At 59.2% G+C, this 17807-nt stretch overlaps 1 protein-coding gene across 1 annotated transcript in view; it reads right to left on the minus strand.

The window, feature by feature from the left end:
• The window catches only part of NCOR2 (nuclear receptor corepressor 2), a 208972-nt gene that overhangs the window by 176392 nt on the left and 14773 nt on the right, over positions 1-17807 (minus strand). The window contains exon 2 of the mRNA XM_080821215.1: positions 2704-2750. The gene's annotated coding sequence lies outside the window, so the exon portion shown is untranslated. The remainder of the gene's footprint in view (positions 1-2703; positions 2751-17807) is intronic.

The raw sequence follows: 17807 nt of genomic DNA on the forward strand, positions 1-17807 counted from the left end.
AAGCCAAGAGGCCCATTCCAAGCAGCCTCAGAGCCTTCGCATGGGCTGTTCCCTCTGCCTGGGACACCCTTCCTCCAGAGAACTGCATGCTCCCTTCCTCCCCTCCTGCAGGTCTTTGCTCAAACGCCACCTTCTCAAGTAGGACCACCCTGACTCCCCTCACTCTGCCGTTTGAAACTGCAACCCCAGCCCACCCACACGCTTCCCAAAGCCCCTCCCTCCTCTGCTGGTTCTTCGCCCGGGCTCCCCACCACAGGACACACTGTGGGTATACGACTTGCTTATGATCTGCCTCCCCTACTCCAGGCCCCTTCTCCAGCACCTGGGACAGCGCCTGGCACACAGTAGGTGTTTGGGGAATAATCGTTCTGTGAATGTATGTATTCTGCAGAGGAATAAAACCTCTTGATAGCAGCCAGGTCTGAGCCAGAACGTGCTGAGCCCTGCTATGGGCCCAGCAACGTCCTCGACGACCTTGTAGGACACCCATTTGACAGATGAGGAGACCGAGGTGGATTCGCGCCCAGGTCTGTGGGAGGCCCGCCTGCTGCAGAACCGCCAGGGAACCCAACACATCAGCCTCGGGTTGGTGTCAGGGACCAGGACTGAAACTCCCCCCACTTGCCTCTCAACCTCAGTTTACCCCATGCAGAATGAGGCTGCACAGGGGACCCCAGCTGTCCCTCCAAGTCCCCACCTGCACCTGGTATAGATCTGATTGGGAGGGAAATAAAGGTGGAAGGTGTTTAGGAACCCAGAGGAGCCCAGAGTGCCTGATCTCAGCCCTGCCACGGACGCTGCAGGTCAGGCTGGGGCCCCCGCCAGCTGCTCAGCTCCCCCAAACCCTCCTCAGGGCCAGGCCCAGCTGACACCCCTTCTTCACTCCGCAAAAGAAAACAGCTCTGTCAGTAAGAGGTAGAGAAAGATGCGGGGAATCGTGAACGAGCACTTACCACCTGCTAAGCACCGCACGTTCACCAAAGCCCATGCCCCATTCCAGGAGCCTCAGCCGGCAGACCCTCTGTGACCCTCTGTGACCCTCAGTGCCACGGAGCCAGGAAGGGGCCTAGCTGCTACTTCTAGGAGGCCCCCCTGACTGCCCACTCCTTCCTCTAGTGCAGGGGCTGGGGCTGGGTGCTCACCTCATGACCCAGGACCCCCTCCCCACAACCCCTCTGGGAGGCACCTCCCCTAGGTCTGCAAATCTTCCCAGCTCTTGGGGAGGGAAACGGAGTGTCCCTGCCATGCCCACCAGGGTCTCCCAGGACCCGGCCTTAGTCTTTGCCAGGTCTGGAGCACAGTCTGTCCTCCCTGAGCCAAGCCAACTCCAGGGATGGGACCAGGCACGGGGAGAGGGGGCCATGAATTCAGCTCCCTCTGCTACAAGTCCCCCAGCTGCTTAAAAAAATTCTAAAACACAGAAATCTGAGCAACAATCCACTCACCACCAATCCTGTGGGGGCTGGGGGGCGGGGAGCAGGGAGCTATAGTTGTATCCCTATTTTACAGATGGGAACATTGAGGCAATTTTATAGATGGGAACACTGAGGCACAGGGGGCCAAAGGGCCTTGCCCGGGGTCCCACAGATAAGTGGCCAAGAAAGACCCGCACTCAGGCAGCCGGACCCCAGAGTCCTGGCTCAGGAGCGCCGCGCCTCTCCTCATTAAAAATCAACGTAATACAAAAGACACTTGCACCAACCAGGCCAATGTCCGAATTCCCAGCTCCAAGCTTTTACCATGCACAACCCGTTCCCGGACTGCCTTCCCTCTCCCCTGACATCCCAAACCCTGCCTGTGCCCATATGACCCTGCCCCAGTCCCCCCGGTGTGGGAGAGGCCCCGCCGTCCAATGTACCAGGTGGAGGGGCGGGCAGCGGGCACGGACCTGTCCAATATGGGCCTTGGTCTGCTTGCTGCCAAGTGAGCATGTTGCGAAAGAGTCTGCCAGGTTCCCTGGGAGGGTCAACAAAAGGTTCAAGTCCCAGGTCTGGGCTTCCGCCTGAGACTCGAGACAGGTGACCCACCTGTGCCTCAGTTTCCTTGTTTATAAAACGAGGAGTGCACCCCATCTGGGGCATGGCTGTGAGATCCACACAGGGAAAGGACTAGCTGTGACGTCAGCCTGCTACGTGCCTGGCTCTGTTCTATCTAAGCTCATTTCATCGTCACTGCCACGCTAGGAGGGGACACGGCTGATGCCCGCAGTTTACAGCTCAGGAAGAGGAGGCAGAGGGAGATGTAGGGACTTGCCCCGTGTGCCTGGGCTGGGGACTTGGGCCGCCTAGTCTCCCACGGGCATGGCGGCCACGGTGGCACCCAGGTGTCCAGCCGGAGGACATCCTCCAATGCCCACCACCCTAACACGCAGCCTTTCCACAGACCCCTCCCTCCCTACACCTGCAGCCACCTTCAGAGCACAGAAGCAAAGTGCCCACGAACCCCACTATCCCACATCCACACTGCCAGGGACTGCCCCTTCTCTCAGGCATCACATCCCATCCCCAGGGTCCCCCAAGCCGTTCCCCTGGGCACCTGGGCACGTCTGGGGCACCAGATCCCACCCCACCAGGTCACACTGGGCCCCCGACCCCATCCAGCAGGAGGAATCTGGCTTCCCCAGAAATTCTGCCCCTCCCCCACCAAAGGTCCCAGCAATATGAATCTGCTACAGACAGAGAGTGGGGACAGCCGTGAACCTACCCGGAATGGCCTCCAGCAACGCCGAGTCCCCAAAGAGCCCAGGAGTCCTGCGGGAGGAAAATACGAGTCTTGTTAGTAAACACTCAGCAGCCCCCATGCGTGAGCTAAGTACAGCAGGGCCGGCGGCTGCGTGTGGTGGGGGTGGGGGGATGCTCGGCCCAGGTTGTGCCTGGGGCCCTGGATACCTGGGGCCAAACACATCCCCGCCGCTGCCAGGCAAGATGAACACTCGACCACCAGTGACAGAGAGGGGCACTGGGGCTCAGAGAACCCAAGTCTCCTGCCCCCAGTCCCACCGCTAGGAAGTCACAGAGCTGGAATTCCAACCCGGGCTGTGTGGTTACAACCAACAGGGCCACGGAGGAGCTGGGGGCCCAGATCACAGTGTCACTGAATCTCCCCCCGTGAACTCCCCAGTGGACTCTATGAACACACAGGGGACCCCTGGAGGACAGCACCTGCTAGTCTCATTCAAGAACATCACCATCCAAAGTCAGAAACAGTCAAGTAGAAACTTGTGTCCAGAGTATATAAAGGACACCCACAAAGAAACACGAGAGCCAGTCAACGCAGCAGAAAAACAAACCGAAGACTTGATAGCACTTCACAAAAGTCAACATACAAATGGCCCACGGGCACATGAAAAAGTGCTCGATTTCACTAATGATTGGGAAAGCGCAAGTTACAGCCCCCAGAGGCCATCGCACCCCAACCTGGACGGCTAAGATTAAAGACAGAAACCAAGTGTCTCGTGACCGTGGGACCCAGCAATCCCACCCCTGGGCCGTTCCACGAGAGAAATGAACCCACAGCTCCACGCGAACAAAGACTATGCGGACGTTGGTTACCGCTTTACTCATAATCACAAAAAAACCCCAGAACAATCCAGCCGTCCACCAACAGGTGCACCCCAGAACACTGCTCGTCCCCAGTACCACGTGACAACGTACGGGGCGCACACAATCAGCAGGAGGGACCTCAGGCTCTCATGCCGAACCCAGACACCGGGCTTGGGGGGCTGCACGTGGGGGCATGCGCCCTCGTCCCACACGCACGAGTCTGGGAAAGGCCAAATTCAACCTTCACTGGTAGAGAGGCCCACAGAGGTGGTCACCCCAGAACGGAAAGGAGACTCCCACGAAAAGCCAGGACGCTGATCACCAAGGGGGCCAAGACAAGGGGCGGGGGATGGGGGACCTCCATGGTGTCCACTTCGTAATCGTTCATTCATCTGTACCCATGTGTTTTGGGGTTACTGTTTTAGCTTTTACACAGAAAACAAAGGAAAGAAACAGTACAGTGGGCAGAGCACTGGGCAGAGAGTCCAGAAAGCTGGCTCTGGTCCCATTAACAGCTGTGACCTTGGGCAAGCCCCCAGCAAGCTCTGAGCTCAGTCTTCCCATCCAGAAAATGGGCCCGCTCCCCCATGACATCTCCATGGCGGGCTCAGTCGCAAACATCTCAGTATCCAGTGGGCCTCCCAGGACCCACTCCTCCACCCACGCCGAGGCGAGCGGAGCCGGGGATGCCGGCTCTCATGTCACTGGGGACGGCTCTATGCAGGGCTCGGGCTCTGCGGCCAGGCTCCCTGGGTTCAAACAGGGGCTCTGCCCTTCCTAGCTGTGCACCCCGGGATGAGTCGCTTCACCTCCAGAGCCTCCATATTCCCATCTCGGAAGGGGGAACACTGGAAACTGCACAGGTCTCAGAGCGGATGCCAAGTGCTTGCGGAGCACACCACAAGCGATCGGTTACAGCCATGCGCTAGCATTACCCCTGCCCCGTAAAGGGCCCTGGGCAGGGTCAGGCCCAGTGGGCGTGCTCCCCTGGCCACACAGCTGGGGGCTTAGACCCCATCTTCTGTGTACCTTCTCCCAACTCCAGCCAGCTCCTCCTGCAACCCCCAGACACAGAGCACCCAGCAAGAGAGGGTCAGGGGACAGAGGGCCGAGGTGGGAAGGAACCCGGAGCCGCAGGTGGAAGAGACCGCACCTGTGACCCCAGGGAGACAAGGCCGCCCGCAGACAGCAGAAGCAGCATCACTAGCAGAGAGGAGACCCTCAGGAGGGATCCGCATGCCCAGAAGGTACCCGCTCCCCCTGGGACTTGGGAGAGTGCATTCCAGCTGAGCCGTGGATGGTGGAGGCCGGGACGGTGGAAGCCGGGGGCCAAGGGGAGGCTCCAGCACCAGCCAGGAGGGTCCCCCGGCAGAGGCGGGAGAAGTGGACCAGACGCTCCGCCAGGAGAATCCACAGGGCGGGCAGGGAGGGAGCCTGGGAGGGAGGGAGCCTGGCGGGCCAGCTTGGACAGGGGTCAGGGATCGCTGGTCAGCTCTGGGTAGGGGAGGGAGAAGAGAAACACAGCCCCCTGCGCCCTGTGCGCACCCATGTAATCCTCACAATCCCCCCCAGGACCTCTGTTTTCTAGTCCAGGCAGCTGAGGCTCAGGGAGCGGAGTCATTCACCCAAGGTCATGCAGCCAGAAAGTGAAGGTGTTGCGATTTGAACCCGGGTTCACGCTCTCTGGGTGATGGGAGCCAGAACACGAGGCAGAGCAGTTGGGGAGGGGGTTGCTGGAGCTCCCACCACCTCCCGGGACAGAGCTGCACATCCCCGGGACCTCCCTCGGCCCTGGGTCCTCTGCAAGAGGGGGCAGCACCGACCCCCAGGCCCAACAGGCCAAGAAGCAGACGGGGGCCCAGCCATGCTCCACCCCCCACCCTCACCCACCACCGGCCTCGCACCGGTGCCGACGCTCACACACGAGTTCACGCCCGTGCACACCCTCGGCCGCTCGTCCACTGGCTGGCTCATTGCCTCATCCGCTCACAAGCTCTCACCCGGTCCACACTCATGGGCGCCTCACGCTCGCTCACGTCCGTGCACGACTCACTCACTGAGCACAAGGGGGGCCCGGGTGCCCTTCCTCCTCCGCTCCCCCTGGGCAGCCCTGTTCGGGCCCGGGGCCACCGATGCTCCATTCCAGCCCCTTCCTGTCCTCCTCTTCTCTCCAGGGCTGACCAGATTTGTCTCCCGGCAAAGCAGACCCGAGGAGGGCTCCTTCTCCCAAACCCACCGCCACTCTAGCTCGAGTACGTCGCTGAACCCCAGCGCCGTAGGCAGAGACTCGTCCACCGCCCCTCTCCCCGCCCCATCCCACAACAAGCCCCTTCAGGCCTCTGCCAAATGCACCCTCGCCCTCCTCCTCTGCCCTCCCAGAACGAGCCCAAGCACCACCATTTCCTCCTCCGGGAAGCCTGCCCAGATCACCCCAACCACAGAGGTCAGCCCCATGTGTCCATCCACCCCACTCAGAGACAGGGAGCCACCGGCCCGAGGCCCAGAGCCCAGCGAGGACAGAGCTAGGCAGAATTCAAACCCCAAGCAGGCTGTTCTGCTTCAACCAGGACCCGTCACCCTCCAGCCAGTCCACAAGCTTGACAAAGCCCCGGCACAGGGACGCGGCCGTGAACCCAGGCCAGGAGGGCTCTGGGGGGTGCGGGCACGCCCACCCACACCCAAGCCCCCCATGGGCGCATCAGTGAATGCACAGGGCCACTTCTAAGAGCAGGGACAACAGAAACCAGAGAGAACCTGCAATGAAGGGCATGGGGGTGGGGCTGCGACTGCTTCCCCAGGAGGTGACACTGGAGACCAGGGCGGAAGGTCTAGGCCCTACCGAGATAAGCAGGAAGGGCACTCCAGGAGGAGGGCACAGCAAATGCAAAGCCCCAGAGGTGGGAACCAGCTAACAGGAAAGCAGCCAGGAAGGCCAGGAGGTGGAGAGCCGGAGGGAGAGGACTCCTGGGTTTTATCTCCAGGGCAAGGCCGCAGGACTGGAGAGGCACACTGTGATTTAACACAAAACTGAGTAGGAATGGTGTGAGGCAGGGATGGTGAGGACAGGTCTAGGTCAATCCCTTAGGCCTACCTGGAGGGAGTGACCTTCCACCCAGACCTAGTCTCGGGCCTCCTCCTGCACTAGAGTCTCTCCTAAAGTCAGAACCTACAGTCTCGGACTCAAGGCCAGGCAAGCATCCATGGCTGGGCTCCAGCATCTCCAACCCCGCTGTACCCTCAAGGCCATGGAGGGATGCCAGGCCTTCACCCCCACCTGCTTCCGGAGTTGGGGGGTCTACAAGCACCCACCCACGAACACACAAAATAAATCCTCTCTCCTAAGCCAGCCTCCTCCCGGCCTGCCCCACAGGGGCAACACCATAGTCAGGGCCCCAGGGGGCCCATTTTTGAGGTGCAGGAAAAAGCAGGTGTGGACAGAGCGCCCACTGTGCCCACAGACAACGGGCGATGTGGGGCCGGACACAGCTCAGGTTCCAGCCCCTCAAGCCACTTGTCTCCCTGTGCGTCTGGCTCCCCATCTATAATCCGAGAGCTGGGGACAGTGCCCCCCACCCCCATATGGTCTGGTGTCCCCTGAACAGCGCCCAGCACAGCGTAGGGGCTCCACAAACCTACCATCATAACGAGCAGTTTCAATGTGTCCTTCTGCTCAGGACCTCAGCGCAGTACTCCAAGAGAAACAGGAAAGGGGAGACATGAACACGGAATGGTCCCCTGTCCCAAGGGTCTCAGCTGGAAACTTATGGAATGAGGGCTAGAACTGGATGTTTCCTAGGACCCCAGCAAATTCCTCCCTCATGTGCTCATTTCACAGTGAGGCGGACCAAGGTCCATATTGGACAGATCTGTGCCTGCAGCTTGCCCTGGTATGGCTGATGACAAGTGGTCTCCCCAGAGAACTCCTACACATTCCTCAAAGCCCAGCCCCATCATGCCCTCTCCCCTTCTCGCCAATAAGTAAGCGTTTCTGGACAATCTAGGCATGTTCTGGCCCTCACTGCTACCCCATCCAAAGGCTCTGTCTGGCCACCCCCAGGAGATGCTAAGTCCCCCAGGAAAAGACCTGATTCATCCCTCACCGAGGCCACAAGTCTCTACTTAAAGCTAGATGCAGGGCGCCTGGGTGGCTCAGTGGGTTAAGCCGCTGCCTTCGGCTCAGGTCATGATCTCGGGGTCCTGGGATCGAGTCCCGCATCGGGTTCTCTGCTCAGCAGAGAGCCTGCTTCCCTCTCTCTCTCTCTGCCTGCCTCTCTGCCTACTTGTGATCTCTACCTGTCAAATAAATAAATAAATAAAACCTTAAAAAAAAAAAAAAAAGCTAGATGCAGAGTGACCAGCAAGGCAAGTCTCAGCGTAGAAGAGTCTGGGTACCAGGAGTCGCCCGTGCAGAGCAGGGCCAACACCATGGGGCAAAGCTGCCGGTAGGGCTGAGAGAGGGCCAGGCACACAGCGGGGCAGGGCCCTGGACCTGCCTACTTCTTCCACCAATCCCCTCCCCCAACAGACAAATCCCCCACCACCATGCACCTCCCACACCCACCAGAATCCCACCCATGCATACAAGCCCAACGGCCCTCTTCCTCCAGGAAGCCCTCATTCCTGCAACATCCAATCTGGCAGCGGCCACAAATCCAACAAGGAATAGTAATAGGGGTCACGGCCAACACTAGCTCCTCAAAGGCAGCCCCAGGCCAAGACTTTACTTACTAAACTCCAACCACCCCTCGAATGGGTTTTTGATTATCCCCACTGTACTGATGAGAAAACGGAGACGCAGGGAGGCTGAGTCGGAAAGCGGAGAAGTCAGGACGGGAGCCCTGGTCCTACCTGGTCCCAGCCCTGCACTAGGGCTGAGTGTCAGGGATGTCACAGTCAAGGGCAACCTCCCCTGTGTTTGCTCAGACTCTGGGCCAGGCAGTGCGGCGCCAACTTCATTCTTCCTGCAGCCTCTCTCTGGAGCTGCTGCCCCCCGGCTCTCCGAAGGACAGACTGAGGCTCCAGGAGGGGTTCTCGTGGCCACCTGCCATGTCCCTCCATGGTCCCTGCAGAGGGAGGGGCACCCTCACGGCGCTCCACAGTCAGGACAGAGGTACAGACTGGGACCCTGCAAGAAGCAGGTGCCATGACCCACTGGCAGCATCCCAGCCCCCAGGCATCATGGCCTCCTGCCCTGGACAACGCCGTAGGCAGGGCTGGGACCAGGTAGGACCCTCAGTGCCGGCCCTCAGAGGGGAGACGCTCCACCTGCAGCCCCCGCCTTCCCATTCCAGACCCCCTCAGCATGCACCAGGCGAGTTCTACAAAATCACCCACAGCCCAGGGATCACCATGGAGCCTGCCCCTTCCAAGAAAGGGACGTGAGCGATGCCCATACGAGCCTCAGTGTGGCCCCACAACAGCCAGCAGCATAAGCCATACCAGACAGCTCTACAGAGCCCATCAGCGAGGAGGGCACTGACCCCCAAGGGGCAAGCATGACCTCAGGCAGCGGTCCCTGCTGGCTGGCTTCACGGACTTCAGGCACAGTTTGACCCAGGCACCAGGCTGGAAGCGGGCCAGGGCCCTGAGGCCTTTTGGGGTGGGAGGAGGCACAGAGGAGGACCTAGGGGAGTCATCCGGGGCCACCTGGCCCATCTCTTCACATCAGGTGAACGGGGGCCAGGGGTGGGCCATCCCCACCGCTGTGGTGGCCAGGAGCCCACGCAGCCGGGGCAGGAGGCAGGCTCCGCCGCCCTTCCATTTAGAAGCCACTGGGACATTTTATTTTCCTTCTCAAGTGACAGCTGAGGCGCGCCTGCCCAGGCCAGCTCTCCTAGAAGCTGCGGAGAGACAATCACCGCAAGTTCGCCAGGTCTCTGATTCCCCACTGGACTGCGGCAGCCAGCGAGTGCTGGCAGGGGGGTGGAGGAGGTGGGGGCACATGCTGGCCCTTCGGGGCCCTCTCCGCCCCACCTCTCCCCCTCCCACCAGGAGGGTGGCGGCCACAGCCAGGCCAGGATGGGTGGGTGGAAGTGGACAGGGCCTTGGGTAGGACAAAGGCGGGGGGGGCGCACAGCTCCATCCAAAGGGGATAGAGCCCAACCAATGGTGGGGGACGCAGCCCCACTCAAGGGGGGCGCATAGTCAGGGAGAGAAGGGAGGAGCAGCCCTGATGCGACCGGTGCACACCCTCAACCCCCAAGTCCATCGGTCTGGGCTCTCAAGAGAGGCCTGCACCAGGGTCCGGCAAACCACCACACTCGTCACCCTCACGGGAACACCCCCCTCGGCAGGCACCCGCTGCCGGGCTCTGGGCCAACTTCACAGCCCGGCCAGGGGGCCACGATCCTGACCTCATTTTGAAGATGGAGAAACTGAGGCCCAGAGAGGTTTGGCAGCCCCGCGAGATTGCACAGCCTTCGAGGGGCGAGGGGAGATTGGAACCTGGGCATAGGCCCAGCCGCCCCATCCTCTACCCTCCAACACTCCCAACTGGGCCCCAAACACACTTCTCTGAACCCTCCTGCCCATCTTCTCGCTTGGGGTGTGGGGCCATCTTCAGTGACAGCAACCGACAGGAGAAAATCAGACGCCAGGAAGGAGCCGGACTATTGACTGTTTCTGGAGGGAAGGGGGGCAGGCGGGGGCCCAGGCGTATGGCTTCGGCAGCCTGGCTCCCAGCCAAGCCCGGGCCGAGGCAGAGCAGGCGGCACAGACCAGCCTGGGAGGGCCAGGGGCTTCCCTCCAGACCAGTGGAGGCGCCAGCGTGGACAAGCCATCTGTCCATCCACCTGTCTGTCCACCACCGGCACGGACAGCCCGCAGGGACCTGGAGCTCCCCTCCTGAGGGCTTCTCGGTGCCAGGCACACTGCTTGCAACTCTGTGCCTAGTAACTGGCTACTTCTCTCAACCGCCTATGGCCCTCCCCATTTTACATATGGGGACAACGAGGCAGTGAGGCAAGAAAGCTCACCCAGGTTTCCCCCAGCGGAGTTCTGCACCCAGGCATCCGCTATAAACACACTGCATTACCTCTGCTGGCTACCCCAGCCCAGAAACCCCCTGTGGGGCAGGAGACAAGAGAGCAGGCTCTCTGCATGGGGTGGAAACTTCCAGAAGCCTCTGGATACCCTTCAGTGGCCGCCTCGTTGTAAAGATAACTCAGTCTCTGCCCCCTTGAGAGCACAAAGCAAGCACCCCAAGACGGTAGCAGCAGGGTTCCCCTCAGACAGGCTTTCGGCCACTGCATCCTGACGGTCAGCTGGGAGGAAAAGCATGTCAGAGCCTTCCCTGCCCCCGGCCCCAGGCTCCCCCCGCCCTGGAGCGGGGTCTGGGCCATCAGTGGCTGCAGGGAGGAGCTGGGGGCTGCCTGGGAGAGAACCGAGCTGTCATGGAGCTGTCGATCGCCAGAAGCAATTAATTGCCCAGGTCAAGAGACGGTGAAAGAGATTTGTCACCCGAGGCCCAGGGGATATTCCGGGGAATCCAGCAACGCAGGGCAGGCGGAATGGCCCCGAGAGCGATCAGGGTCCTTGCACACTTCCCCGCTCTATCATCCATCCCTCCCTCCCACACCCTGTTCCGGCCTCCCTGTGCATGCTGCACGCTCCCACTGGCCTGCGTGCTGGACACCAGCCCCGGCCCCAGCCTCCGTGACCTGTGCACCGGGCGGGACCAGACAATCCTTGAGGCAGTGTTCACTGCACAGACGGGACAGTAAGGCCAGCAAGGGAGCCCGGACCCGGAGTCCCTGAAGCCCAGGGCCTGGCCTGACACCCAGATTCACTCCAGGTTCTAGCTGGACGACTCCACACTGGAGGCCGAACTTCTCTAAGGCTGTTTCCTCAGCTACAAAACAAAGACAAAATAACCAGAATGGCGAAAGTCAGGCTGGCTGGGCCTCAGACTCCGGCCGGGCCATTCTGACAAGCCTGAGGAACTCACCCCGCTTCCGCAAACCTCGGGCTCCCTGTCCATAAAGCAGGGATGAGGCCAGGACAGCACCGTTCAAGCTCAGGTCAGGGGCTCGGGTCCAGCTTGCCACTGGGCCTCCCCAGGGACCGGAGCTCAGCCCCCAATCCTACTCGGATGTCAGGAAGCACCCCCAGCCGTTCAGACACCAAGCCTCAGCCCCAGAGCCCGGCCGGGATGAGAGGCACAGAGCACAGGCTTGTGTCGCAGCCCCTACGGCAGGACCCAGCGGGAGACTGAGGCTTCAGTGGACAGCATTCATTCACCCTCTGGGCTCGGCAGCCGGTTGTCCTGGGGAACAGAAAGGCGCTGACACCCCCCCTCCATGTGTGCCACTGCGAGGATGGGGGAGGGGCGTACAGGGTGCAGGCCTCCCCCGAGAGCTCCACGGGCTTTGAACCCCTTGTTTCTGTACCAAATCCCTCCACACACACACCCAGACCTGTGCTGTCCCTCTCACCCACTGATCGATGTGAGACACACCAATAAACACCTCCTTCTATGGCCCCACTACCCAGATAGGAAAATCGAGGCCCAGGGAAACCAGCGAGAGACGGCCTCAAACCTGGTTCTTTCTGACGGTTCCCATGAGCAAGAGGTCGGCTCAGCAGGTGTTCGGAAGCCCAGGTCACTGGGGCTGGGGCAGCACTGAGTCAGAGTGAGAAACTCAGCGGAAACTGAAAACAGCCCGGGGGGGCCCCCGTGCTCCCCAGAGCGAGCCATGCTGAATCACAGCACACGACCCTGTGTTGGAAAGTTCCTGCTTCTGTAGCCGGGGTGGGGGTAGGGACAAAGAACACCACTGTGCTAGGGGTCCCTCTCGGGGCCCAAGAAGGGGGACAACACTTCACGCACACTGACCCCGGAGCTGCGGGTTTCCACCCACCCGCCCCCCCAACCCAGTGCTCCCGAGGGCCCCTCAGGGGTGTTCATGGCTGGAGGGCAGGCAAGCCAGAGAGCCCCACCCCCTCACAGAGTTCTACCACCTTCCTGGCCACAGACGTGGGGGCCGTCAGGATCCAACCCCAGGCACTGCCGCATCCCCCAGTTAAACTGCTTTCTGGCTGTGTGATCTGGGCCATGGGGCTTAACATCTCCGCGCCTGCCCCTTGCCTGTGAGATGGAAACTCTCACCCCTGGGGCTGACCTGGAGACTCGGTAAGCAAATGCATTCGGTGCCTAGCATACAGTAAGAGCTCAATAAATACATATCTGTTTCAGTTCCCAGATTGATTTTCTAGTGCGGTGAAATTCACCCAACACAAAACTAACCATTATAAAGTGAACAACTCCGGCCGCCTGGGCGGCTCGGTTGGTGAAGCGTCTGCCTTCGGCTCAGATCTTGATCTGGGGATCCTGGGGTCGAGTCCCACTGGGCTCCCTGCTCCGTGGGGAGTCTGCTTCTCCCTCTGCCCTCCCTCGCTGCTCATGATCATAAGAGAGATTCTCTCTCTCTCTCAAATAAATAAATAAAATCTTTAAAAATAAAATAAAGGGAACAACTCAGCGACACCAGTGACATTCAGTGCTGTGTAACCACAATCCCCATCTCGTTCCAGAACATCTCCCCAACCTGAAAGGGAAGGAACCCCCCACCCACAGGCAGTCACCTCCCCCCCCCCGCCGTGCCCCCAGAGCCCTCCTGCTTTAGCAACCACTCATCTGCACCCCGTCTCTACAAGTTTGCTTCTTTGGCACATTTCTTACCAACACAGTCAGAGCCCGTGTGGCCTCTGGGTCTGTCCCCTCTCACTCTGCACCGTCTTTGCAAGGTTCGTCTACATTATGAATGTACCAGTGTTTTCATTCCCGTTTCTTACTGACTAGTATTCATTGTATGAATCAGTCAATGATGTGGTTTTAAAATAAGAAAAATAAATGTTATAAATAATACAGAAATGCCACATGACAAAGGACGTATATATACACGTAGACATTAAAGATTTAAAAATTCATCAAATTATAAAATAAATAACTGTAACGACACTAAGGGATATGGAATCTGGTCAGTGAGAGGAGCCCGCTAGCCAGAGGGAGGGGACCGTGGGAGCCCAAGAGCTGGCATCCCCTCCCTCGGGCCTCCCAGGTCCAGGCCCTACTGTGCTGTGCAACCCGGGGCCAATTCCTCACCCATGCTGGGCCTCAGCCTCACGTCTGCAAAGAAGGGCACTGGGAGGAATGCTTTCAGGGGGAGCTCTCATGGCAGCAACCACGTTCACAGCACCTCCCACTGGCTCGCAGCTCTGGGGAGAAGAGAAGCTATGGCAGCCAGGCTGTGGGAACCCTGCAGGTGTGTGGGGATACGTCACCAAGGCAGGCTGACAGCCGCCCCATGCTGGGAATAGAAATGACAAGGAACTCCAAGATGCCTCATCGCCCTGCCCTGGGGCACACTCTGGGCCATGGAGATGTGGACCCAGCACGGAAAGAGGACCTAGGTTTGTCCTGCCTTCCCCTGCCCTCCCCTGCCTGGAGCACAGCCCAGATGCTGAGTTCCTAAGGCCCGATGCCAGGTTCCTGCACTTTGGGCCAGATCAGTCTTCCCTGTGGGGGCTGCTCTGTGCCCCGTAGGATGTGTATGGCATCTCTGGCCCTTTGAGCACCCCTGCTCCTTTCTCCCCACCTTGGGACAACCAGAAGGATCTTCAGACATTGCCAAATGACCTTGGAGCCAACATCACCCCGCTGACCCCATTAGCACACCCTCAGAGCCTTTCTCCCTGGGCAGGAAGCAGCAGGCACTGGTCTGGCCGGTTCCAGACCGGCCGGAAGCCACTGAGGGAAAAGGCCCCTGTGTCCAGGCCCCGTCCTCCCCTTCCCCCAGGTCGGGCCCATGGAGACGTGGCCCAGCCAGGCTCCATCTCACTGCAAAGGAACCCATCCAGCCATCGACACAAACCCACCGATGCCCTACCATGTGCTAGCACCATCCCAGCATCGGGAACCCAGCCTCAGGCAAGATGGACGTAGCACCTACTGCCTGGGAAGGGACCTCTGACGTGGGAAGGCCACCAAAGCCCAGGGAATAAATCCACCGAGGGGCTTCACATCTGAGCCAGGACCACTGGCAGCAAGGACAGAGCGTGCCAGGCTGGGGGCAGCAGGCGCAAAAGCAGGGTTGGGGACAGGGGTGAAGGCAGCAGGCGCCGCCCAGGGCCCCCGGGCCTCTGGGTTTATTCTCCAAGGAGGAGGCAGGGTCTGGAGAGCCGCACTGCAGTCTCCTCCTTCAGACAGGATCCCTCTGGCTGCAGCACGGAGGACAGATTCCCGGGTCGAGAGTGGATTCACGGGCCCAGGGGAGGCTACTGCAGACATCCAAGCCAGGCGGGAGCCTGGTCTGCCGTCAGCGGTCTCGTTACTACTGATAGGAGAGCGGGTCTCGGAGGCAGTTGTCTCACTCCCCCAGCACAGTACAGTGAGCCAGCATTACCCTGACCACAGAAAGGGCCTGCGACCAAGCGGTCATCTGACCGCTGCCCCTGCCACCATATTCCTGTGGTTCGGGCAGAGGAGGTCTTGGAGGCCGTGTCCCCACCTGGAACATGCCGGAAACATACAGGGACAATCACAGCTATCCTTTGATGGCCACTCAGCCAGGGAAGCAGGCCCAGGCCATGAAAGTCACCCTCCCCACACAATTTTCAAATGACCCAGCCATTTAAAAAAAGAACCTTCCAGAACCAATCCAAACACTTGCCTTTTTTTTTTTAAAGTCACTTTCATGTATTTCCAGTCCCAAAACCCTTCTGAGCTCACTTACTCATTCTGAGTGGGAACCAGCAACTCCTTCCCTCCATTTCTCCTTCCACTACAACCGGGGCACGACACTGATTTTTCTTGTTGTTGTTAATTCTGTGTGAAGTCAAGACCGTATGAAGGAGGAATTTCAGTGCCCAAGAATAAAAGGGGGTTTTCCACATATACGCTGCAAATATTGTTGCCGGGGGGGTGGTTATCAGGAGGCTGTGTGGCCCTGGGACAGTTAGCTGACCTCTCTGAGCCTTAACAGCTTGCCCGTCACACAGGGAAGTGATGATCACTGCTAGCTCACAAGATTGAAAGTGTCCAATGAATTACAGAGGCGTGTGCCCGCCACTATTAGACCAGCATCAGAAGCAGGCCGGCTGAACATGCAGCGGAGGGGGCTGGAGGCAGATGAGGCAAAATCCCCCAGCACAGGCCCCAGCTGGCCAAAGAATGGAGGAAAAAATCCCAAACTCCCTGCCTGGGCCAGGTGGCTCATCGCCTGCCTGGCTTTCATCTCCAGGAGATAAGCCTCCTGCTCTCAAGTTCACGTTCAGGATCAAATGAACCACTTAATCGCCTTAGGGATCTCCACTGAGCCAGCTCCTTACAGGCCTGGGGAGGAGGGCAGCTGAGCTCCCTCCCACCGAGACCCCCACCCGCATGGCCAGGCACAGAGAGGATGCCGTTGGCTCTCCACCAGCACCCCCATCCCCTGCCCAGCTGGCTGCAGTGACCCAAGGGCAGATGCTTGCACACTTGGCCTTCAGAGTCTACGCACACATCATCTGCCCACCGTCACAAAGCACCTACTGTGTGCCTTGTACCTGACCAAAGAACTTGCTAATCCCCACAGCAGCCCAGAAGGCCAGTGCTACCACCAAAACCACTCTCTAGACGAGGGCACTGAGGCCCGGAAAGGAAACAGCCAGCCCGAGGTAACAGGGCTCCTCATAGCGTCACCTCAGAACAGCCTTGGGCCCCATCTCATAGAGGGGGGAGACCGAGGCAGGAATGGGGCTTAAGTCACGACCATATCCCAAGGCCAAGTCGGGGAGAGTGAGCAGGGTGTCCAGCTATGCCTAGACAAACAAGAAGGGGGCCGCCTGCCTGCCTTGTCCCCAGCAGAATCCTAGCACCTAGGACAGCTCCCAACACATAGTAGGGTACTTAACCGCAGCATCTGAATGAAGAAAATCTACATACCGGGCATAGACTCCAAGGACAACTGTCCTGGGGCTTCTCTGCCTTCTAGACAGTCATCTCTGAGGTCCTATCCTATACCACAGGGGTCCTGGAGGGGTGACTGTGGGCAATGTCCTGCAGTCATTTCTGGTTGTCACAATGAATGTGGAAGGGGGCATCTACTGAGTGGGCAGAGACCAGCAATGCTGCTCAACACCCTTGAATGCACAGGACAGCCCCCAGGTCAGAATTATCTGGCCCCGATGTCAATAGCGCCCAGGTTGAGAGATCCTACTGTACTGCATCCCCTCGTGCACCAATTGAGCACCTACTGTGTGCAGGACTGCACAAAAACCCTGCAAGGAGATGGAGTCGTGGGGCTCTGGGGGGTGCATTCCATGAGCCAGGTCCCCACGGCTACTACAGGACAGAGGGGGGATCCCAGACCCAGCTGATGCAAAGCCCCACTCCAAGCTGTCAAATCCCTGTGTGCTCCCTGAGGATGCTGACCTCCAGGTCCGGGGGTGGTGCGGGGAGGGCTGCAAAATCACTATATTTCATTGCTCCCTTGCCCCATGGTCACTCAGGGCAGCAGAGATCACAGCTGGTCCTTTTCATCAAAACCCACATCCGTCCAAGATGCCAACACTCGCTCTCTGGGGGGTGGGAATGTGGTCGGATTTTTTTTTATGTGCAGGCTTTCTATTTCTTAATTTCCCAACTTACAGAGAACATGTTTGTTCCGCTTCTAAAAACCAAAATTTGGTAAGGCAGCTATCACACCGTTGCACGCCCCACCCAAGGGCTTGGCCGTAGGGAGATCCTACCCACCCCCCCACCAAAGCAGAGAGGGTCGGCCAGTGCAGCCCCCGGGGAAGCGCTTGCTAGTGGAGTATCTGGAAAGGCCACAAGCCAAAGATTCCAGCCCCAGGGACAGAGGAGATGGGACGCACGTGAGCGCCCCGAGGCGCTGGGAGAAGGTCCGTCTGAAGACAGCCATCAACTCAAGCGGCGTCTCCGTAGGAGAACACACCGATCATACATCGTGACAAAACACCACCTCTACAGAAGTTAAAATCCACCAAGATCCAGATCAAGCTGCACCAACAGGCTACAAAATCCTAATTTAAAAAAAGAATACATAATAACAGTAATGACAACAACAGCCCACAGTTGTAAATGCCTTGTACATTACTACTTTTCATCCACAAAACACATCTAGAATGTAGGCAGCATTTCGAACCCCACTCTACATATAGGGAAACCGAGACACAGGGGAGATGATAATACGCCTGAGGCTTCACAGCTGGTAGGAGGCCATGGGGCAGGGGGGGCAAAGATGGGACCCCGCGAGCCATCAAAAT

The sequence above is a fragment of the Martes martes genome (genome assembly GCF_963455335.1).
Source record: "Martes martes genome assembly, chromosome: 13".
Taxonomy (NCBI): domain Eukaryota; kingdom Metazoa; phylum Chordata; class Mammalia; order Carnivora; family Mustelidae; genus Martes; species Martes martes.